We start from the raw sequence: 26791 nt of genomic DNA, 5'->3' as shown, positions 1-26791 counted from the left end.
TTACCCTTGGTTTAATTTGTTATTTGATATTAATTTTTAAATTTGTTTTTCTTTTATTTTTTCTAATTTTTTTAAATTTAAAATAATACTTTCATCAATACAATACATAATAATTTTATATTATATTAAATCAGTGGACATTAATAGTGGTTGTGATGGTGGGCGGGGTGGTGGATCAGTGGTGGTGATAATGGTGGTGGGTGTTGCACGTGAGATTGGTGGGGTGATGACGTTAATGGTGGTGGTGCTGGAAGAAGTAGTGGTAGTGGGATGAGAAATGTGTCCTAAAGTATATAAATTTCTTAGTTAACTTTGGTGTTTTTTTTTTTTGATATTAGATTTCCAAATTTATTTTTTTTATTTTTTTTTAAATTAAAATAAATATTATAGGGCAGATTTTTGTCGAGTAGTGACAGGAAAGAAAATGAATGGTTGAGGACTATAAAGAAACCAAGGTCATTCTAAAAGTTAGATACCAAACCAAGATAAAGCGCGGTTATAATTGAAAAAATTATTTTGTATCAAAAGATGCCTCAGAGGGCTATGCTAGATAGAGCAAAGGTTTATAATGAGTTGATTGATAGCCGAGCGACAAGCTGGGCACCAACCCTTTTTGACATCTAAAAAATTATTGATATCTAAACTGTAAGTGTTTTACTTTGCTTACCATATCAAAAAAACTATAAAATTTTTCTTTTACGTATTAATCTAAAATTTTGCATTTGGACAAGTTAGGCAAGATAAACAGGGGCTGAGTTTTGTTTAGGAAAAAGATATATCAATGGTTGTGATTGTTTACATCCTTATTTTATTATTAACTTCACATAACAAATATTTTACTAATCTCTCATTGTAAATGAAATATATTTTCATTAAATAAATAATAAATTTCTTAATAACCATTACGGATGATCAGGGTGGTCTTTGTGAGTGGTGGTGCATGGAGCCGTTGATGATAATGCTGGTGGTGGAAAAGGTAGTGGTGATGGGTGGTTCCGGCGATGGTAGTGCGGGTGCTTAGTGTGTTAGTGGGAATGTTTATTCTATGTCGTTATGACATAAATAACATTATTATCGAAGTTGTGGTTGATTTTCTTAATGTGAAAATAAGATGGTTATTAATACAAAAGAAAAAATTGTACAAGCTTCCCACAATTTTTTCCGAAAAATAACCCGAGAAAAACCCAGCGACGGTAGGGATAATAAAGGTTTTTAAATGGTCCCACCACATGTTTCACCCGATAATCTTTTCGATACAAATATTTAGGTCAACCTAAAAATTCTCATAAAGAAAACATAACAATTGGAAAACATAGGAGAATAATTGTCATTTTATATAGATCCGACAAAAAAAATGACAAAGGTTAGACATAATTTTTTTACTACTATGGAGGCCGTGCCGTTATGGCACGGGTGAAATTCTAGTAAGTCCATAAATCGGGAGCCAAAAGTGTGCATATGTGTGTATACGAAATTGGTGAAGGAAACAGGTTAAGTATGCGTACCCGTACGCATACTGGTGGAATTTCTCGAACCGAGAATTTCTGCTGAGTTTGGTTTTGGCAAAACTCATAAACCGGTCACCTTAAGTATGCGTACCCGTATGCATACTGGCGGAAGTTTTTGAACCGAAAAATTTTCTGCTGAGTTTGTAAACTTAACAAACTCAAATCCGGTTGCTTAAGTACGCATACCCGTACGCATACTTAAGCTGGTTACTTTATCAAATCGGTCAAGTCCACGAACTTAAACATTTAAATCATAAGGAATGCAATCTTTGCAAACCGTGGCTATAATGTTCATGATTGATTCAAGTGAATCAAACCAATTTGATCTCAATTGTGTTTTCTAAACAATTGAAAAACTCTTTAACAAGTTTCAATTGAGTCATTTGAACTAGTTATGATTAAGATGAATAAGGTTGATATGAGAGTAATCATATGGAGAACCTCGGTTAACTATTTGTGAACCAACATGGTGTAAACGTTTAGGTACGGCTACATAAACCTAAATGAGGGTACGTTTCATTTGTGTGTAACAAGCTATGTTCGATCTAACGGTTAAAAGATATTAGCTTGGTTGAATCAGGTTTTTCATCTAACGGTGAATATTGAATGCTTTGTTACCAAGGTAACTTAGATTGCAAACCCTGATTTGAAAACTATATAAATGAGAACTCTAGCAACTGGGAAAGGTAATCCCCACACCTCCTGTTTGTTGCTAGTTGCATAACTAGAGTCCATTCTCATTTAAGCTTAGGTTTCTTCTCGAGACCCTGTAGGTTAACGACTTGAAGACTTCATTGGGATTGTGAAGCCAGACCCAACTATTATCTTTGTAGTTACGTGATCTGATCTTGTTGTTTCTATCGTGTTGAGTGCAATTGGAATAATTGGCTCGAGATTTTATATCTCTGATAGGCAAGATAGAAAAGTAATCACAAACAAACTTCGTCTCATCGTTTGTGATTTCACAGTAACTTGTTTCGCTAGTCGATTAAGTTTATTATGAGGTGATTGATAATACTATGCTGTTTTTCGGGAATATAAGTCTGGTTTATCAATTGGTTCCTGTTCACCTTGATTTATCAAAAGACGGAACAAAAAAACTCTTGGGTATCTCTGTAGGAGACAGATTTATTCAATCCTATAGACTTTTCTGTGTGAGACATATTTGTCTATCAAGTCTTCGACTTTGGGTCGTAGCAACTCTTAGTTGTGGGTGAGATCAGCTAAGGGAATCAAGTGTGTGGTATCCTGCTGGGATCAGAGACGTAAGGAGCGCAACTGTACCTTGAATCAGTGTGAGATTGATTAGGGTTCAACTACAGTCCAGTCCGAAGTTAATTGGTAGTAGGCTAGTGTTTGTAACGGCTTAATACAGTGTGGTGTTCAATATGGACTAGGTCCCGGGGTTTTCTGCACTTGCGGTTTCCTCGTTAACAAAATTCTGGTGTCTCTGTTATTTCTTTTCCGCATTATATTTTGTTATATAATGGAAATATCACAGGTTGTGCGTTAAGATCAATCAATTATAATATACAACTGTTGGATGTTGATTTACATTGATTGACACTTGAACATTGGTCTTTGGTACCGTTCAAGTAACTCCTCTTATATTCAATCAGGCTCGCATATTTTTATTTGCTGATTGCAGATTGAATTAAGAGTTAGAGATATTAAACTCTTTGATATACTTTAATCTAGATTGAGTCTGACTGTCTAGTTGATTCTATAGAAAATGTATTGGAGTAAGTCCTCTCGGATTGCCAAACGAATTGTTGGGGTGTGGTTGTTAGACCCCCGCATTTTCAATAATCCTAACTCTAGGTCAACACAACTGGCATATACAAGGGTACCAATGGTCGACTTTATTGAATTTATTCCGGTTGGTATGGTGGTCTGGTCTCAATTTCTCTTTCTCTTTCACTTTTTTTTTGGTATCTCAATCACTCTATTTCACCCTAGCAGTGGTAACAACTTGATTCTTGTGACCCACCTAATCACTTAGAGAAACATATTTTAAAAAGAAAACAAAATAAAAACAAAAGTGAAAAAGACTCAACGAGATATGGCGAAACTACCATGTTATTTCTAACAACTGAGCTCCGTGCTTTTATGAATAGACTCTATATAGATGTTTTCATCCACTCAGATTGGTTCCTCAACTCCTACAACCAAGATGCTTCCATCCACTTAGATTGGTTAGTGCCATCCTTAATAGTCATAAATTTCTAGGCTCTGGAGTTTAATTATTACAACTAAAAAGTTTATCCCATACCTCCAAACTTAAATCTAACATTGTCTTCAATGTTCTAAAGATAAAATTAAAAGCATGAACAAGGATAAACTGTTACCATTTGAAGCAAAAGAGTTAAGGAAAGATATTACCGTGTTGCATGAGCATGGGTTACCTCCCAAGAAGTGCTAAGTTTAAAGTCTTCAGCCAGACTATGAAAGGATTAGTCACCTCATAAAATCATAAAGTAATAGCCGGAATATCTGTGGGTCATCAAAACCAAATAGAGCTATCACAAGTAAAAGTAATCTGCAACATGCCAAGAAAATAAACAAATAAAGCATACCCTTGTCTAGTTTCCTGTTTAAGACAACTACATCTAGCTGAGGTTCAGGTTCTATAACTGGGTCGAGATAAAATATTTTCATGGACTTCATTTCCTCGTAGCTAAGATCCGATTCAGGTATTAAAGTCTGGAAAAACTCAAGTAAAAACTTAGAAGCACATAATAATAACCTAAATAACTGCGGTTCCTTAAAGTCAATCAGTTTTGACTCACACAATTGACCACAATGAGAGTGTTGGTCAATCTTAGGAAAATGTGTCGATTCTAATCTCCTAAAGTACTTAGGATTAGTCTCAAAACCGAATAACTGACATATTTGAAAATCATACGTTCCCACATTTGGAAGAAAAGTTTGTGGTGGGAAAACAAAATCAATCTGGGTATCATAGCCTGGATAAACCACATCAACCAGAGGATGAGTTTCTAATAACTGAACTTCCTTATGGACATCACTAGGTTCAGGAAAACGTGTATGAAGATAATCTGGCACAATGGTTGAGGCACATATATCAAGTCCCAAGTGAGGAATCTCTACAAGAGTCAAAGGGTGAAGTACATGGAGAATGATAATCACCCCCAAACTTAGAGTTTTGGGTGTCTCTAGATATATTAGAGACAATTTCCTTAATTTCTAGGTCTTCGGATTCTTGGAAATGGTCAATTGCTTCTTCTAGGTTATACTTAGGTGATACATCCTCACTCATATTTGAACTCTCCACGAGTCTATCTTCTTTATCTAAGACTAATGTTTCTAAATCACTAGACTCGAAAACAATATTCTCAGGATAAACCCACTCCTCTAAACTGTCATCGGCTTCGTAATCATAAGGGAATACTACATCGTCTAAAACGGTGGTATCTCTAGTCAAATCCTCGTCCTTTTGAATAGGTGAATAATTATTAAAATTATTTGGATTTGAAATAGAAATAATATTATCATTGTAAAGCTCAATTGGAGTAATAAATTCCTGATCATTGTGCCTATATGTGTCTGATTCTTCATCAACACTATCCTCATCATAATCATCATTATAATAACATGAAAATGGTCGAACCTCATCTAAAAAAAGTAGTGTTACCAATTCTAAGCTCGTCATCTTGATTACGCAAATAATTATCCTCATTTTCAAGGGTACTATTGGAAACACTATATTGGAAATTAAGATTATTTCGAGCAGTTTTGTTCTGGGCCTCTAACAAAAGCTTTTGAATCGACTCACATGACTTCCTTATGGTATCGTGACTCGACTCACATGACTTCTTTATGGTATCGTGTATAGAAGGTTCACTCATGGGTGCATTTTGTTTAGTCATTTCTAACACAAACCTATTTGTATTCTCGGTTAATTGTTTGAGATACTCTTCTAGAGGAAGAACAGGTTCAGAAGGATCATAATAAGGACTAGTTTTCAACATTTTTATTATATTATCCAAAGTACTATAATATTCCTTATTTTCTTGCTCGTATGACCGGTGTTTGTGTGGATAGTAATTAGGCTCACCATGGTATGAGCCATAACTTTCAAAAGTTTGATGTTGCCAACCACTATTCACACTATGGTCAAAGTAATGTCCATTTTGATAATCAGTCGGATATTCGTTGTATTGGCTATTGTAATCCCAGTTCGACATTCTTTTATGCACGGGTGTGAGTTGTGACACAAAATAAAACCCACTGACAGGGGATTCGTGGGTGGATAGAGTCTTACCTCCCGTACCAGACGAACGATGAACCGTTGAAGTCGACTCAGGCCACCGACTTCTATGTCAGTGTACGAACCCGAGGGGCCGAGACAGTATCGTTACTGTCGTCCTTCCCTGCAAACAATTTATATTTAATTTCAACCCTTCCTTAGGGTTTTAAAAATAGTAATGTCCAATGTCCCAAAAATAAAGTTCAAAAAGTCCAAAAATAAAAGATTACAAAAAATAAAACTCTATTTACAATTTCTAAAAATAAAATAAAATAACTATATACAAAATCTTCTTCTTCACTCCTTTTGGATTTCTCTTTTCTTTCCTTCTTTGGCTTCACTTTTCTTTTCAGCACTTTTTCTCTTTTTCTTTAGCTCAGCTCCAAATCTGAAAGCAAACAAGAAATACCAAGACGCGTAAAAAAGAACAAAAATAATAAAAATAAAACCTAAAAACAAAACTATAAACAAGTCCGCGTAAGAAAGATGTAGTTTTAAAATGTTGTAGGAAAAGTGGTAAGAAAGATGTCGTTCACTCGGACTCGTTGAGATTTGATTTTATATCTAATACTAGAAAATATATACAAAATATTGTCACAATATCGAGAGTACTGGGACTTTGGATTTCACCATAAATCACATTTAATTGGTTCATATATGATTCATAACAATTTTAGCTCTTTTTGTTGACTCTTTTCTTTGCCAAAAGTAGATTTTGTAAAATATTAATTGTAAATCACAAGCACGGTGCATCAAAAGCTCTAAGTCTAAGCATACACCATCAACAAAATCACAAATAATTAATAAAAATCATAAATCAATTATATCAATGCAAAAGTCATAGAGAATCAATTATAGTTACCAAGAAATTGTGAAATATGGCTTCCTCCGTCGTCCCAGTATTGGGGTTTAGCTCCTCGTATCAAAAATACGCTCAAAATAATAACGCATGGCTGAATAGTGACCGGTTGTCAGCCAAGCAAATATAATTTCACTTTCTCCATCTACTAAATATAAATATAGTATGTGGTAAGAAAGAGTTCGTTCCCACATAGAGGCTTTTGTTGTTATAAAATTTCAGTTTCTTAGTAACCAATGGGGGATTTTTGTTTTAGTAAAGCAATAAAAGTAATTGAAAGCAATAAAATAATTTGAATAATCAATAAGGAGAAGATATTGGTCACGGGATAGTATCATTCACAAACATGTATTTTTCATCAATGACTAGAATTGAAATTTTAATCTCTCATTTTTACTAAAATTCCTAGGATATCTTGATCGCAAGAATATCCCGTTAATTATCCGATTTTATCACAAACAACATTAAAAGATGCTATTGTGAAATCTACCTAGAAAGCAACCTAAAGTGTAAAAGCACAATTAAGTTTAACTCCCTAAGAGCAATAAGTTCTATGAAATAAGACTAATCAATGCAAACAAACGGGTAAAAGCACTAATTCATTTTAACAAAGGTTATGATTCATATGCAATTAAAGAGATGTATCACTACAAGTAATAATGGCACTATGCTACTTAGAAATCAGGAATTATCACTTTTTCGTATAATAACCCTAATCTAGCAAAAGAGATGAAGACTAATCTAATTGATTCCGGACTCAACCAAACTAGCATTCAAATCATAAAACAATATCAACCATGAATCATAAACAATAAAGTTTTGAGACAAAACTAATTCATTGATTTAAATAACATGCTTGAGAAATCAACTTTTATCCCATAACCAATAATTGAGTTTAGTTACTCATAATAATTGAGTTCATCATAATCATAATCATAATCAATAATAAATTAAGAATATGAAAAAAGTATGCAAAAGCAAACCCTAGTTGCGGCTATTTCCAAAGCTCCCAGTAGAAAAATACGTGATACAAAGAAAGTAGAAAACTTTCCTTTTTGTAGTTCTTCTTAGGTCAAATCTTCAAAAGCCCATCACCAAGAAGTCCACCAAGCCCATAAGTGAGAAAAACCCAAGTGAAAATATGTCCCAAAAGATAGTCGCCGTAAAACGGGTACATGTGCCGGAAATTGGCCGGAGAAGTCGTCGGAAAAGAGCTCAGGTGACCGGCAAAGTCAAACCGGTCACCGGTCAATGAGTCAACTCAGTCAAAGGCACCGAGTCAGATGACTCAACTCAGTGATATCAGATGTTGTGTCTAGTCAGACCTGAGTCAGGGTCTGAGTCACCTTGGCTTAAGCCACAATTGCAAAGGCTTGAGCCATTTCACATGCTAGATTCTGTGCCATCATTGTGCTTCACTGCCATCCATGATTCTGCCATTCCCTTACTAACATCTCAGGCTCTCTGCATCAAGATAGTACCCTGTAACAACAACATTTAATTCCTGCACCACATCCATTATGCAGTTTTCGGACCATGACTAGCGCTCAGCTCTAGTTTAGCATCAGACTCAACTAACTCCATTCCTGGCTTCAAACACCAACAACATGCCCTTAACCATCAGCACATCCTAACTTCTGCAACACAGCCAAGCTGCCAGCACTGTCTGCAGCACATCCTTAACCTGTCTTCCCTGAATTGAGATTAAAACCCATATTCAAGATTACCCATTAGCTTCAATCATTGATCAGTATCAGCTCACCACTGTCTGCAGCTCATTCTACCAACGTCATTCTCATTTCAGATACTTCGCAATCTTCCATGGCCTCACTGCACACAACCAGCTTTACCCTCTTCTCACAGACTTACTAGTAAGTGACCCTGCAAATTCATCCTAACATACATCTAAGGTTCACTGTTTCACTTCATTCCATTTGCAGCCTACTAATAATCTGTAGCTTTCATTATTAAGAAGCAACAACAACATCCATTAATAGCAACTGGACCTGACTTATAACCTTGCACAGCTGCAACATCATCTCTGTCATCGATCACAACAACAGCAGCATCAACAACTCTGGCTCAAAGTCATTACCAACTCCTGCACCTGCAACTTCTTTCTACTGCACCTGCACTTCATCTCCCTACACATACTGGTCATTGTGGACTCAAACACCACCTGTACCCGCTGCTCTTTCCCAACCGTGGTCCTAACATACATCTAATTGAACATTATCCGACCCTTGCTGAAGCTTCTCTGCATCACAACTCAAAGCAACGTCAACAACTCTATAACCTGCAATGCCTCTTGCAACTCCAGTCCCATAAACTCAAGATGCAGTTGTCATTCATTCTGCCCCTTCAGTTCAGCATCAGTTGCACATTAACTAACCAAAGACCCTTTCTACTCGCTGGAAGCTTCAAATCTGAGATGACCCACTTTTCCTGATCAAACAAGAACTTTAATCACCTCTTTAATCCACCATTCTTTCACAGCATCAATCAATTCAGTTACGAACCCTAATTCTTCTGATGAGCACCCATCTGCCATACACTGCCACCATCACATCCCTGTAATGAACAACATCTTACCCTCATCAATTTCTTCCTTGCTCTTCTCAGAGTCTAAACAAGTCTCAGTTGCCATAAACTCAACTCAGAGACCACCTTTATCTGATTATTCATCTCGCATGATCTTTTTGGACAAAACCCACTCTGCTCCTGTCAAATTTAACACCAACATCAAAAACCCATTTCATCACCCAAGAACCCTAATTATAATTTCAGACCCTAAATCTGTTTATCTCCAGTTGAGTTATTAATTCCTTCTCTGTTGTCTGTTGAATAAATCTTCAATTCAGTTCTCAGATTAATCTCCTCCATTAATCGATTTGGTCCAAACCCCATCCATCTCTCAAATCAACAACAAAACAACGTCTCGGTCTCTTTCATCTGAATCATCTCAGTCATCAAACACCACAAACCCATCTACATCGATCCATAGCAGCAACATCTTCTTTTCTCTGATCTCAGAACCTCTCTTCCCCCTATGAATTTCCCTTGCGGCCATGCCTTCTTAGTTTCAGGTGAAACTAATGATAAAAGAGAAATAAAGCTTCTCTGAATTCTAGGTTTGTGTAGGAATGGAAGTTGATAATTCCACCCAGGTGTCATAGATAAGGGGTACTAGCTCTTACATGGCTTCTCAGTTGCAGGGAACCGACTTCCTAATTGCTTCTTTGCTCAACTGTCAATTGCGGGGAACTGACAGCTCATTCTTCGCCTGCGACTCGATCTTTTTGCTCCTTTTTGCTCTAAATTAACCTTTCTCCTTCTTTTACTCTGAATGACTCCATTGCACCTATAAAACTCAAAAGAACGTAAAATACATATTTCACAAGAAAAATAGCAAAGAAAGCATAATCAATTGATATTAAATCAAGGCGTTTAGGACACCTATCAAATAGGTGTTTTATCGAAGAAAAATCAAGTTTGTAACAGATATAATTGTTACAGAACCCGCTGTTACAGAGCTGACTGTTACGGACAACCCTAACAGAAATAATTGTTGGAAAATTGTTACAGATTTGAAAGCAAAGGTGACGGTTTTCTGTCGTTTTCTTCCTCTCGCTGCAGCTTCTTCTCCGTGATTTTTCTTTCTACTCTGTTCGGCTTTTAAGCTGTCTGCAACCCTATAAACTATCCCCCAAAGTCTCGACACCCCCTGCGAGACTCGAACCTCTCATATTTATATATATAAGCCATCGAAATATATTTCCTTTTCTGCAAGTAACCGGAGATTTAATCTCCGTCACTTTCTTCACTCACACGGATTCTGTCTTGTTGAAACTTCCTAAACTAGATAGATTCGATCCGTAGGGTAATATTTCTTCTCCAACTTCTCACGTAACTGCCAAATATAAGCCATGATATCCCGGGAAACTTTCATCCCCTGTTAACTTCCGAACTTGGTTTTCTTTCCTTTCTCCGCGTCCCTGAATCGCCAAATATCTTTCCAACCCTCTGTATAACCGATACTATGGACTATATCTCCTTCTTCGCACGTAACTCTCCTTAAAAACAGAAACAAACCCCGAGACTTTCTCCACCTCCCTGTTTTACGAGAATCAACCCTATTTTCCTTTCTTTTCGATTCTAAGTGACAAGCCCATCCTTTATAGTCATTACAGTTCGTAACCAATCTAAATCCATGTCAAAATCTCCGAGAAACTCGACCAAATCCAAACCAGCAAATATGCAGAAAGCTGTAAGTATTTTCCCGCGAAAATTCACGTTTCAAATGTTCAAGGTGAGTGCCCCCTATCCAAAGCAGGGGTGCGAATAACAGTGGGGTGTATATATCAAATCTGGGGTGCAAATAACATTGGGTTACCCCTTATCAATTTGGTGCCCCTTATCCATCTGAGGAGTGTCTTTAATGATTTTCTCCCATGAGCGCAAATACCACTTTTCGAGCCAATTTCGCCGCAAAAACTTATTTTCGCAAAAACACCTACAAAGACATAAAAGACCATAATAAATACACAATCGAGCACTGATAAACACATAAATGCTTCATTTTGTACCCATATTTATATTAGTTAAGAGTCAAATATTTTGGCTAACAACACTGTTTTAGTACTTTTGTAAAAAGTAAAGATGAATTCCGATAATCTAGAAAATAACGGCTAAAGTTGGAGGTTACATAGCATTTGCGACAAAAGGCCACAAAAGCCACCTGCTCGGCTACATCCTACATCAGCTCATGGCCAGAAGATAAGTGTATAATGGGCTAGAAAAGTGTCTTTTGTTTGCCCAAGATGACGTGGCTATATTTCAACAACATTTTATGGGTGAAACGTTCATGGCATCAGAACAAGTGCTGTTGGTTGAGAGTCGAATCGTTGTGCATGGCTTAATTGCACTTGAATGAAGACTGGTGGTTCTCGGTGATGGCTTAACAGCAACAATGACGCCAGTTAAGGTGCTTGGCAAAGAAGTTAAGATGCAGGAGCATGGAACTGAAGTTGGGAGTTCATTATATGGATTGAACTGAGATGGTTGCAGTCAGTGAACGATGAGTTCTGAAGCAAGGAGTTGAAGCAGTGGCCTGACTTGAGACGAAACGAGCTGTTGAATCTGGTGGTGCTGGTCGTGGTGATTGTATGCTCGTCACGGATGTGAAGTGAAGCATTGGCGTTGGTTGAGTTGAATCTGCATTGGGGTTCGACTAAAAAGGTGATGATTTTAATGTGTATAAGCTGAAGTTCTTGACCGAGAAATACTCACACAGCAGATGAGGGAATCAGGAGTTCGTCTTGGATGAAGGAGGAGCTATGGGTTGGCTGAACTGGTGCCGAGTGGGGTTGTACGTAGCTGCTGATTTGAAGCCGAGATGGAGAATGATTGGCAGCAACAAGAAATGGTGCTCTGGATTAATGGAAGTTGGATATTGGCTCGAGTCTGCTGCTTTTGGTTCGATATGTAAAAGCTACAAAGTCTGGAAGGAGCTGAAGTTAGGTGGTTGAACTGGTAACTGTGACTCATTCATGTCGCAGTAGGGAAGACGGACAAAGGTTCTGTATGTCCGGTTGGTTTGGATGTGTAGTGGAGAACGTTCCAAGATGAAGGATAGTTGCTGGTGCTGTTTTAGACGAGAGTTAGAAGACCCAAGGTATTGAAATTGCGTTTGAGGTCAAAAGTGGAGAAAATTGTTGTAATGGCACCAGCTTTCTACAAAAGTGATAGGGGAGATAACCAAGATGAAGGCAGTCGCTGGTGATGGCCTGAGTTTGGCTCGTTGTTGAGCTGTTGTCGACAGTTCCAAAGATGATAAGTTGTGTTTGCGGTGATTGGCAGAGATGCTAAAAAGTATTGCTGGGGTTAGTCATGTGCAGTCAACGGACAGAATTGGTGCCATGGTTGTTGCTGGATTTTATGGAAAAGTTTGGCAGTTGAGCTCGAGTTGTGTGTACTGAAATTTAGTTCCACTGAAGTTCCTGTGAGAGTAAAAGCTTGAGCTGGTTGTAGTCAGCGAAAGAAGCTGGAAATGGAGCGAGTCTGATCCGGTAGGGAAGAAGAACAGTGTATATGGACTGAAATCGAGGGTTCTTGGCATGTATGGAAATTGGTCGAACTGGTGGAGGAAGGTGCTAATAGGGTTAGAGTGCTGGAGATGTGTGTCGACTGGAGTTTGGAAAGGTGCTGCTGGTTTGCAGTTGAGCAGTCTTGAGATGTAAGTGAAGATGGACTCAGCGAAGTTGGGTTTTGCTGCTGAGCAATGAATATTCGTGGTGTTGGGTGAGAAGTATGTTGGCAGATTTGATCCGAGAGGGCTTGCCGGTGCTTGTACAACGAGTGGTGACGTGAGTCACAAGCTTAAGAAGTTGGTTGTGGTTATGTGTTTGGATCTGGCAAGGGGAACTTAGGCGCAGGCCCAAAGAAAAAAAAATTCTTACCGCCAGGCCCACAATTAATTTCCGATACAGTCGCACCCATAATTATTTAAAAATATTTAAAACGTACTGAAAGACTCTATTACCCTTCATCGTTTTTGGGCATAATTTTTTTTCTTCTCCGCCGGTTTCTTTCCATATTCCTCCATTAATCTCTGCAACGGATCTGCAAAGATTTTTTCTCCATCATTTAAAGAAATAAATCGTTTAAAATCGATGATTCAAAGAAGTAAATCATTGTTGACTAAACCCTAGAATACATTTCAACAAAAATGGATGAAACAGACGAAGAAGAAAAAATCAAGTAGAAGAAACAGAAAAAAAAAAGTTATGCAGCTAAATTTTCCCTTATATTGTCTTATGCACTAAACAAAATGATGCAGAAGACATTATGCACGTGCATAAAAATCCATAAATCAGAAAAGTGAAAAAAGTAATGCATAAGACAATATGCAGCTAAAACAAAATAATGCATAATGTCTTATGCATCTAAAGAAACTGATGCATAACCAGAAAAAGTGAGAAAAGTAATGCATAAGAAATTATGCAGCTAAAACAAAATAATGCATAATGTCTTATGCATCTAAAAAAACTGATGCATAACCAGAAAAGTGAAAAAAAGTAATGCATAAGACATTATGCAGCTAAAACGAAATAATGCATAATGTCTTATGCATCTAAACAAAACTGATGCATAACCAGAAAAATGAAAAAAGTAATGCATAAGACATTATGCATCTAAAACAAAAATAATGCATAATGTTTTATGCAGAAATAATAATGGCATAATGTCTTATGCACTAAACAAAATGATGCAGAAGACATTATGCACGTGCATAAAAATCCATAAATCAGAAAAGTGAAAAAAGTAATGCATAAGACAATATGCAGCTAAAACAAAATAATACATAATGTCTTATGCATCTAAAAAAAAAACTGATACATAACCAGAAAAGTGAGAAAAGTAATGCATAAGACATTATGCAGCTAAAACAAAATAATGCGTAATGTCTTATGCATCTAAAAAAAACTGATGCATAACCAGAAAAGTGAGAAAAGTAATGCATAAGACATTATGCAGCTAAAACAAAATAATGCATAATGTCTTATGCATCTAAAAAAAACTGATGCATAACCAGAAAAGTGAAAAAAAGTAATGCATAAGACATTATGCAGCTAAAACAAAAATAATGCATAATGTATTATGCATCTAAAAAAAACTGATGCATAACCAGAAAAGTGAAAAAGTAATGCATAAGACATTATGCAGCTAAAACAAAATAATGCATAATGTCTTATGCATCTAAACAAAACTGATGCATAACCAGAAAAGTGAAAAAAAGTAATGCATAAGACATTATGCAGCTAAAACAAAAATAATGCATAATGTATTATGCATCTAAACAAAACTGATGCATAACCAGAAAAGTGAAAAAGTAATGCATAAGACATTATGCAGCTAAAACAAAATAATGCATAATGTCTTATGCATCTAAACAAAACTGATGCATAACCAGAAAAGTGAAAAAGTAATGCATAAGACATTATGCAGCTAAAACAAAATAATGCATAATGTTTTATGCATCTAAACAAAACTGATGTTATGCATAAGACATTATGCATAACATCTTTAATTCAAATCTAATCATAAATTTCCGATTGAGATCAAAAACATGGAGACAAATAAGGTATGAAAATTTCCAATTCAGTTGATATCGAAATACTGCAACACACTTCTTACCCTTTTCAACTTCAATTTTAATTTCTTTTTACTTCTCGAATAATCAAAGACAACAGAAACCCAAAATCCCCAGATTTAAACCGCAGATTTTGAAACAGAAACCCTAGTTTTATTGAGAAGATTATTCAGAAAAGGATTTGGGAAAAGATTTGACAAAGGGAAAAATCCAAATGTTAAAAAAGAAGAATCGGAGTTCACCATTGTTTTCTTCTCGCTTCTCTCTGTTCGTCGCTCGAAGAAAAGGGTAGTTTGGCCTTTTAAAAACTGAGAAGCAGAATTTCATAAATTATGGGTCTGCTACGAATTTTTGACGGGAAAATGGGTGCGCGCCTGAACTTTTCTGTCCGTGGGTTTGACAGTGGAAAAATCTGGGAGAATGGGTCTCCCTGTAATTTTCACATCTGGCAATCGGAGCTGGCAGTGGACCCGAATGTACTGGGCCTTGGCAGATGTTTTTAGATCTTACGTTCGGAGGCACCACATATATGAAGGAAATGAACAGAAAGTGAAAAGGGGGAGAAAGGAGGCCGACGGCCAGAGATAGAGAAGGAGGCTGCGGCTGGGAGCTGACGGCAGCAGCAAAGGCTGTCTAGGGTTTGGAGTTTCATTTTCTCCCTTTTGATTTTGATTTGCTAGAGTTTGATTTGAAAATGTTTATGGCTTTTGAGAAAGCCATGTCTAGCTAGATTCATGTTAGGGTTTAGGTAGAACCCAATTTTGTTATGAAAAACTCTACATTTATATGCTTAATAATGAGTTGATTGATTAGTAGTTTTTCTTCATTTGGCTTGGTATTCTATTGTTGATGTGATTTTCTAGATTATTTATGCTTTTGAATTGATATTGCGTGCTTCGGTTAAATCCCTAGACGTGGTATGCAAGGATTGATAGGTAATGCTTTAGAATCACTACCCATGAAGCGAAGAAAACTATAGCGGAGAAACAATATTTGAAAATAAAAGCATGGAATATACTTTTAAAGATTAGTAGATTTTGCATAATTAATTGGTGGAAACCGAAAATCCTAATAACCCACACTCGTTTTGTTTATCTTTAAATTATTTATCATTTCATTTTGTTCCGAATTTCTAAAATCCTTAAAACGTTATCTTGTTGATTATTTAATTTTTGGTATTAGTTGGTAGAGTATTTCACACTCCCTATGGGAACGAACCGCATTTGCTATCTATATTACTATTGACTTGTGCGCTTGCAGATATAACTAGGTTTCATTTAATCATTCATTTTGGTTATCTAAAATCTGTATCAAGCACTAACAATACATACAATTGAGATCATATTAGACACACATAAATGTGTCCATCAATAACACTCCATAACGCGCTTGGGGGAGAGTTATGTAACACTCCATAACAATGTGAAATTCAGTCGCGGACAGAATTAGGGAACCCGAACTTCTTAACCCATAACAAGTTACGGATTAAGAGGGGGCGATGCTTGTACCCTAATGTTTCACATTAAGAATGGGCTTACTTTGGCTTAATATGCTCCTCTTATTATCCAAGTATGGCTAACTAGGCCTCACAAACACCTTACATAGAATCCCATGTGCATAGGTCCAAATCAAGCAAGTGAAGATCCCCATCACCACTGTCATGTCAGTGTGCTACGTCAGCAGTAAGGTACCACGTCAGCGTGTCACGTAAGCAAGAAGGTAACACGTCGACAAAAAATACCGTCGACACGCCATGTCAGCATGCCACGTCAGTAGGTTGAATTCCACATCAACAGAGAATACAGTCAGCAGTCCATTGTATGATGTCGTCAGAAGTGCGTCAGCAGCACGTCATAACGCCGTCAGCAAACTACACAATCTGGAACGCCTCTTGTAACTCCGTCATGACGCCGTTAACTGCATCAACGTGACGTCATTTGACATCGTCACAGTTACCTTCTCCGGCGACGGTTGCAGCAGCAGGTTGCCGGCGGCCATGCCCGGAGGCCCTGCCGTCCGACCACCTCCTTCCGGCCACAGTAATAATGCTCTAGTGCTTCGCAGCTTAACTTGTCTTCGTAGTACCGAGTTATTTCCGCCCACCTCAGTTACTTTGAAAGATATTCGCACCCACCGAGCCTAGCCGAGTTGGCTCAGCCAACTGAGTCGCCAGCCAAGCCGAGCTACTAACTTGAAGGATTAATCAGCCCCAATTATGTTGGCTTTACGATGTTTCCGCCCACTTCGTGGGCTAAGCCAATTACACTATTTCTTGGTCTTGGTCTCTTACACCCATTTTAGCTTGTCTAGTTTCATAACCTAGAGAAATATTCCGGAAGAGTCCAGAATATTTGATGGCCAATTCATACTGGGAATGTTCTGGAATATTCCAGGAGGCATGCAGAGAAAATTAATACAATTTATGCCAGGAGGCATGCAGGGAAATTGAATACAATTTATGCCAGGAGGCATGCAGGGAAAGTTAAGACGATTTATGCTTACCTCGAAATTAGAGTAAGACCCAAATTTACAAGATATATATAGACGGGTTTACAACCCTAAAAGGTATGAAATCTTCTCTACTAAAACTCCTGTGGAAAACTCTAGCTAACTTAAGCATCAGAGGGTTTCTTGCAGGTACCCCCCCCCCCCAACACTGTTCACGTGGAGAGAAAGATAGCAGTTCGATCAATATCAACATCATTATCAGATTCGTGATTGGAGGTGAAAATATTTTTATCATCCAAACATGTTCGTAATTGAATGCGAAACTCAAATGCTAGATATAACATGGTAGTCGTTTGAAAGATTCATCCTCGCAATTAATCATTACTGAATCATTTTATTTTTATTTTCTGCCATTATATGTTTCTCTAAAGTGATTTGGTGGGATCCTGATCTTGCCGTGGATGTTGTAGCAAGGTAATCATTAGTTGAGTATATAAAAGCCCCATAGACAATTGTCTTACACTCATAAAGAGTGAGCCGAAGAAAAAAAAAGAAAAAAAAGAAACATATATATAAGGATCCTCTTCATTTATCGACATTAATAAATGATAGGTCCGGAATTGCGGACTAATCATGTAGTCCATGAAAAAAACCTATCATTATTATATAGCAAGTCAGAAAAACTACTGATGAGGTTCTCGACACTTGGATAGCAGTATGTGTGAAACATTGTCCATGTCTTCGTCGCCTAAACAAGCGTGGAATGCAGGATCCAAGGCAACTATCACATACTTGTTGAAAAGGAACATGCGCTTAGAGTACCTAATCATGTGGTCGAGTTAAATGATTGCTTTTCTCAACTATTACGCTATAAATAAGAATCCTTTGACGACATTCATACAAGTATTGTGGGTAACATCTTTCACTTTAGTCAACATTTGCACACTTCACTTTTTTATTTCCATTTTCTTATCTATCCATGTATTTCAGTATGCGAGTGTTGTGACAAACGTTGCAACAAGTACAATGACTATCTTAGTAGAGTTTTGCTATCAGGTTGAATGTCACACTTAAGTAATTGCTTATGTGTGATAATTGGAATGTATGTGGGATGTTTGCAGCTAAAGAACTTATGCAGGATAATTATTAGCTGCTACTTTGTGTTCGTCCTTAGTAGTTCTTCCAAGGTGAGAAATTGGAGTAGGTTTTGTGGGTATACCTCTCGTAAACCCTCACGAGACTATAACTCGTCCACTAGGGACACCTAGGAGTTTAAAGGCATGTTACATTAGCTAAGTGTAACCGTTTTCTCAATGACATGGAGTTCTTGTATTTAGGATTAGTTTTATTTAGTTTGCTCGAGGACTAGCAAAAGCTAAGTGTGGGTGAATTTGATAAGTGCATAATTCATATGATTTTAATGTCCATTGCATACTTGTTTTAGCTATTATTCTTGCATATTTTCGTATTATTACTCTTGTTTTCTATTATTTGTCTTTATTAGGTGAATCATCCAAAAAGGAGTTACAAAGTGTTGGAAAGATATAAGAATATAAGTATTCCAAGTATCCAAGTGCCCAAGTCCAAGAGAAGTGGAAGAAGTGCGACGAAAAGGAGCAAAACGCTCAAAATCAAGAGATGGACCAAAGACCGAGATTAATTCATGCAAATTCAGGATTTCTCACCACCATCTTTAAGATAATTGAAATAGGAAAATAACGCAAAAAGAATGAGTTCATTCCGAGTTCGGACGAAGAAGTTGTGGGCAAAACAAGCTTTTTATCGAATACCGAAGACAAGCAAGTATGCATACGGGTATGCATACCTTGGAACGAATTTTCAGTATGCGTACGGGTATGCATACTTATTCCCTGGATTTTAACTGATTTTTCAAGTATGCATACGGGTAGGCATACCATGGAAGGCCAAAACTCACGGTTAAGGTCCTAATTTCGTATTTTCGGGTCGGGTTCTTGAACCGAACTAAATACTTGAAGGCCAAGAAATATAAACCTATATAAAGAGGTATTAGGTCATGAATGAAACATCATCAAGAGGTCACGAAATTGCAAGGTTTTGGGAGAAGAAACAATACACGGATTAAAAGCTAGGGTTTCAGAGTGGTTCTTCAATCGTAACGATATCTCTAAACTTTTCTTATATGTATATCATGGATGCTTCTGCATCCATGAGTAGCTAAACACCCATTGATTGAGGATGAATTCTAAGTTGTAAACAAGATTTGAGTTATTATATAATCTACTTTGAAGTTCTTCATATGATTATCGTTTGTTTATACTATAATGAATATTTATGATTGATTGATAGATTGTTTAGGTGGCCAACTAAATTGATTTGTTGATTTTATCCATTGCTAGTATTGAGTTAGGATATACGTAATCGTCGAATAACCTTTACACAAGTAGAGAACACGAGACCTTACAGAGGGATTCTGTGGAGTAATTGTGTGTATAAACAACACCAGAAAGTGGACCTTGAGATAAGAGTCTAACTACTAGGATCAACCTACAAATTCACAAAATATAAAGCATTCGACCAAATTACACCTTGAGTGAGCTATTACTAGGTGTTTTAGACAAATAGAATCTGGTATCGGAGAGCTTCCGTACTCACTGATAAAAGGAATTTAGGGAACAACACTGAGCTAGATGTTATTCCACGGTTGGTGATAATCTATGATTAACGACTAGTAGGCAACTACAATACTCACTGACGGTTTATTAACGAAGAAGGATTCCTCTATCATATCTCTCTTTATTGATTACAATTCACTTTATTTGCTTTGATTATTTATTTTGTTTAAAATCTAAAACACCCCCCCCCCCCCCCCCCCCCCCCCACCCACCCCGTTGTGACACTTCGATAACTAAAACTCACTGCTCTTCGTGGGAAAGATCCTTACTTTCATTATATTACCAGTTAATTGTGTGGAAATAAGATTATTAATTTGATTGCACTTACGACAACCATCAATACCCCGCCTTTTCAGTTCCTACAACAGAGTTGGTGAAAAGTTATCCATCATTGCTAAAATGGACAGTACATCTCTACATGATGTCACCGACCTAAAGCTCCAAGAATGGGAAAAGATGTTGAATGCTTGCGAGGGTCTCCATTTTAATATAAACTGGATCCACCAGCGTTTTGGGAATGTCAAGGTAGGTTATGCAACAGCTAGCGCGAATTTGATATCTTCTTCAAAAGCTTCTTTAGCAGAGGAGGAGGCCATAAAGGAAGAATCAACTAAGATTAAATAAATGTGGTAAAATCTGAAGGCTCGCTCTGAGAGGCACCGGGAGAGGCTGGGACCACAATTATCCATTACTTAGGGATCTGTTCTAGACCATAGAGATTGTTGTAGAAATGTGGGTATAAGTTTTTTTTTTTTATATTTTTTTTGAATAAGTAGTAGTTCAAATAACAATTCAATTTGGGTAGTTGGAGCTGATGTAATGAATCTTTTTATATTGCGAAGGAGGGGTAACTACATTGCATTTATTGCCTTCATGGTTTGAAAATTGAACCTGGCCTGTTAGGCGTAGTATTCCTTGAGCCACTTGTCGTTGATTACAGTCCCCATAGTTCCTCCGTTCATGTTGAAGATTTTATAGTACCCACTAGTCATTGCCTTTGAGATCACATAAGGTCCCTCTCGCTTCGGCGCAAATTTTAAGGCAGACGTGTCTTGTTGAATGTGCTCAGCTGCCTTAAGAACTAGATCTCCTACCTGGAACACTCGTCGCGTTACTGCCTTGTCATGTGCTCTGGAAACCCTTTGGCGATAAATCTTTGCACACTTTTCTACCTTGTCTCGTTTGGATTCAAGAATATCAATTTTTGTTATCCGAGAATTGAGTATCTCGGATTCATCCCAATGAATTCCGTTTGCCGTTGCGATCTTGGCTGACGGGATTTTGACTGGAGAGTATGACGAGGTGCCAGTGAAGCTCCTCAGAGAAGGGGATATGCCCATAATGCCACATGCAATTTCTCATGCCATGCTCTTGGATGATCATACACAGTGCGACTCAAGATTCAAATTACCGTCTTGTTGGTGCTTTCAGCTTGCCCATTTTCTTATGGAAAGTATGAGATGGAGAATATCTTCTTAATACCATATTTTTGGAGTAATTCTCTGACATTTTTGTTTGAAAAAGGAGTACCGTTGTTTGTCACAATGTGCTTTGGTGTCCCAAATCTACATATGATGTGTTTTTTAATGATGGTTGTTATCGTTGCTCCGGTCGTGCTTCTGAGAGGAATCGCTGTTTCGTATAACTTGAGTATATAAAGTTATGAAGTATAGTTGATTTATGAACTTCATGAATCGACATAACACTAATTGGTAACTTGTTATTATGTAGTGTGTTTGAACTTCCAAAATGAATTCAACCCTTGGGATTATATACAAAGTAATATCATAAACATAATCTGAGGAAGACTCGCAATTTTTTTTATTTCATAGTCAAAAGTGAATTCAGGAACGATCCTTGGAAAACCCCTGTGAAAATGACCGATCTCAGGGCCAATATCAGGTATAAGACCAATCCTATTGAAGTTTAATGTGTAATTACATTTTCGATATGTTTTGTGATCTTCTGGTTTGTACAAACATTGATATGTACGCGGATTGAACATGGAAGGTTCACATAATACCGACACAGTGATTTCAACATGTGCTAAAATCTTATTACTTAATGTTCAAGTATTTTCCTTGATTCTTAAGTGAGATCTCAAAACCGAAACTCAAATATCTTTTTAGGTATTCGAGAATTTATGCTTACCATATCCCAGAGGTTTGCCTATCTATTGTTGCTATATTGGTAAAGTATATGTATTTATACTAGCTAATATTAGTTATTAACGAAGATTGACTTCTGTATAGTGGTTGAAATACAGTTGGAATTTTTCAAAACCGAAAATATACTTTTATTGCATATTTTAACGATTTTCGGATTTGGTAATTTTTTGTCTTTCAAAGAAGTCTTGGTCATAACACTACAAACAGTGGAGCTTTTATTGTTACAAACTTATTCCTTGACACACTCCCTAACCGTTTGTGTAAGAAGCCTACTCGTTGACAAGTAAGAGTAATCTAATTAGGTGAAATCTCTTGTGTTGCCTTCATTTAAAGTCTTCTTTGGGATCAAGAAGCTTTTAGTAGTACCAGTGGTGGGAAACTAAATCGTATTGTTATTTTAGTTTTCTATTATTGATTTGATTGACGAACGATATAGTTGTTTTTGGTAGATTAAACTTGATTATCCTTGATAGCGATGGTCATTCTCTTCTGATATAAGGCCACTCAAATTTGCTTGAGGATCGATTATTACAAATCTAGTGAGTCGAGATTTTTAGATAGAACTGGTGATCATCCAACGTTAACAGGTTCCATTCGGTATGTGATTGATTATCAGTAGGAATCAAGTTATTTGTTCATCGGTTACTTTGAAGATTAAAGATTGAAGACTTTTTTGTTTTGGTTTCTGATCTTTGTGATACTTCGTGCATAATTGATTCTCTAGGATCCAACCAAGCAATTTATTTTGATGGACATTAGAGTCGTTGAAAGATCAAACAACTGTCTAATAGTTTCTCCTTGTAAAGTTGCTTGGATAGATCTTGTTCACTGAGATAAATTATTTCTATAATCATTGTCTTAGTTTGATCTTTGACCAGAAGAAATTTATATTGATTAAATAGAATATATTTAATACTCATATTTATCTCTCACCATTGCCAGGTTTGGGAGGTATAGAACTCGTTGGTAGAGGAGAGTAATCTAACTAGGTGAATCTCTTGCATTTCCTTTGTTTAAAGTTTTCTTTGGGATCAAGAAGCTTTTGGTAGTACCATTGGTGGGAAACTTAATCGTATTGTTCTTTTAGTTTTAGATTAATTGATTTGATTAACTAATGGTATGGTTATCCTTAATATATCAAACTTATTTATTTGAGGGTCTCTATCTTCTAATATAAGGACAATCAAGTTTGTTCGAGGATTGACTATTACAAATCTAGTGATTCAAGATATGCAAATATAAATTCTGATCAATCAACTTTGACAGACTCCATTTTACGTATGTCGATTATCAGTAGGAATCAAGTTATTTAAGATTTTTTTTTTTTTTTTGCTTTATATATGATCTTTGTGATTCTTATTGCACACTTGATTATCTGGGATCCAAACAAGCAGTTTATCTTGATAGAGTTAAGACTTATTATAAAGGTCAGACAACATATCTAGTTGTTTCTCCTCATAGAGTTGCTTGGATAGATCTTGTTCATTGAGATAGATTATTTAAATAATTATTGTCTTGGTTTGATCTTTAATCAAAAGAGTTTATATTGAATAAAAAAATATTCTTTACTTTACTTTATCTCTGATCCAAATTGTGAATTGGGAGATTGATAAGTGAGTTGGTTACTGGAACACATTTAGTCAGTTGTAGTTTCGTGTTACGATCCAAACGAGTTGAGAGCGGAAGTCTTCGTGGCAGGTGAATCGACTCAAGATAGTGGACTCTATCTTGGTATTCACGTGTGTATACCAGATTGGTTGTAGGTGCAGCGATAACGAAGAACTGAGTAACTAGGAGTAACTTGCTTTCAGTTCTTAGAAAATTTCTGATTCTCCTATGTTTCTCGAGAATCGCTAAACATGCATAGTTCCTTGACATATCTTCTTGAAATATACTTGTTTTCATGCTAAAAAAACTTCCTAATTCATCACTTTCTAAAGCTTCAAAAGTGTTTTAAAACTTATTGAGTTCTATTTTATTTTTAGTATGGAGAAGTCTCAGTTTATACTCTTTGATATAAGCCTTTCTTATTTTTTTATCTCTTAAATATTATATTTCATTTTTGTGTTATATTTAGCGGAATTCTAATTTCTTGCAGGTCCTCTTGATCGATAATAGATGAGCTCTATCAAGTTTTGGATCTCTGTAAACAACTTTTGAATCTTCCTCATTACAGATTGTCAAATCCATTAGTTCTTCCAATGACAGTATTGTCTCTCCGAGCAGTGTTTCGAACCAATACCGTGTTATCTAAAAGTATGTTACATTTTTTCGATCATAGCCAAGTTCCTAGACAATTTTTTGATCCCATGAGAAACTACTTGAGTCAACCGATTCATCAAACTGTGCCGGTCCAGAAAATTCAAAAATCCAAACTTCCCTCAAAATCATTCAGTGATTTCAGCGAATTACATTATTCTTCCGAATATATACAGCTGACTACTATCAAAATCAATATCTTTCCCATTTCTGTTAATTCTCAGCTATATTTTAGGAAACAAAGTAGCTTATTCTTAACCACCCTTGACTCTGCATTATATATAAGGTAATATAAATATTATCGTCACCTTTATCATATCAACCATATAGACTCTAATAGAAGACACTTAACATGTGATAGCATGGAATCCAATACCAACACCCAAAGTAGTGTCGCTCCAAACATTAGGAAGAATCTGGTCAATCCAGCTAGAGGAGCCATTGGTTCTTAAAGAATCTGAGTGAAGCTGTAAATGCATGGTCAAATTTGATAGGAAAACTAATGACTGATGATAATGATACTGAAACATCTGATGTGAATGATTCCCAAAAAATATTACTAAGATAAGATGAACTACAATTTACTATGAAATCAACAACTACTGCAAATTATAGGTCCTTAGATGAATGTGTTTTCTTAGATAACTGTGTTTGTTAACCCAACATTATCTGCATGTACAATGTGACTTGGAGTGCACGCTTATACTCGCTCCTTCTTTGTTTAAAATAGGTTATATCATGTAATTCTTATATATTAAGTTTAAGTTTCATATTGTCCACACATTGTTGATGTATATAACTAGGTATCTCGGTATACAAAATTGTCCATGATTAAATAAAAGTATTGACAATTATTCTTTTTTGAATTCCAAGTTCTGTATAGCTTTATCTCGGTATTATACTAGTTTGGTTCCTCTTTTATACATGTCTACCACTTTTTCTTCCGAGTCATCTTCTACTTCTATTTCATCTTTTAATACCTTTGTTTCATCAATAATGTTTTCTTACCAATTCTCACAACCTCATCACATCATCACCATCAAGCTTGATGACACAAATTACTCATTATGGCGTGCACAATTTTTACAGTATCTCCAAGGCTATGATTTAGATAGTTACGTCACCAGTCAAAACCCTCGTCCCTCACCAACTCTTGTTGATAAATCTCCCGATCCATAATTTGTTTCTTGGACGAAACAAGATAAAATCCTTATTAGTTGGTTATTCTCTTACCTTACACCCCTTATTCTTCGTCATTTTAACCGTCTTTTTACTTCTAAGGAAGTTTGAACATCTCTCGAATCTCTGTACGCTTTTGAATATGATGCTCACATTCTTCATCTTAAATGTGAGTTACGTGTCTTAAAATAAAGATTATTTGTCTATACGAGCATATATCGGTCGTGCTCGTGATATTATTGATTGTCTTGCCTCCGCGGATACTACTGTTACTGATACTAAATTTCATCATTGTATTTTTGCTGGGTTAGACACTTCATATGACTCCGTAGTTACTTCTCTTACTAATACGATGAGTTCGATGACAACATAAAACTTTCTTACATATCTTTTTACATTTGAATTGCGTATGATCAGCAAACCAACACGCTTAACTCCCAGCCCATGACTAGCGTTGCAGCACCAACCACCTTAGATGATCATGTTCATCTAATGCATATACAAAGATAGACTACAATTTACTGCAAAATCAATAACTACTGCAAATTATAAATCCTTAGATGACCATGTTTTCTTAGATAACCGTGTTATTACATAAACAATAATTAGGTTGCGTGTTTTCTTCTCAACACAATAAAATCCTCACCAATTCTCTTGCTTCCCAGAAGGTCTATTTCGACCAATATAAAGCTAGGGTTCCATTACCGTTTGACGTAGGAGCTTTATTTGCCAAGGACTTTAGGCCAACACTATGGTCGATGATTTCGCTTCACTATACTATAGCTTAATATAACGAAATTCAACTAGTATAGTCCTTCGTTTGGCTTTAAGCGACAATTTCGCTTCGCTACATAAAAAAAATTGATTAGATCTGATCCACCCTCCGAGGAATTGAAAAACTATTTTGGACGAAACTCGTATCCAATTCTTTTAGTTTATACATTGAAATTTAAGGGATTTCCTAAATTTTCCTATATATCCAAAATATCGGATTTAAAAAACCAATGCAAGCTAAGCGATACCCCTCCTTCGCAATGAGATGCACCTTTATTCTCATATCCTTTTTTTTTACTCGGTCAACAAAAAATAGAAAAGAAAGCGAAACTGTACAGGGACTAGGCTATATTAGCGCTAAGCCAAAAGGCTGCACGCCAATAAGACCTATTTGAAACGAAAATAAACCTCTCCAGGCCATTCAACAGAATGAATAAAACCTGGCCTACCCTCATAAAACTCATAATTTTCCTCAGCCAACAAACAGGCTTGTTTGGCCAAGGCATCAGCTGAAAAATTA

The sequence above is a fragment of the Papaver somniferum genome, chromosome 7, assembly GCF_003573695.1.
Source record: "Papaver somniferum cultivar HN1 chromosome 7, ASM357369v1, whole genome shotgun sequence".
NCBI lineage: Eukaryota > Viridiplantae > Streptophyta > Magnoliopsida > Ranunculales > Papaveraceae > Papaver > Papaver somniferum.
Note: the sequence above shows the minus strand (reverse complement) of the source record.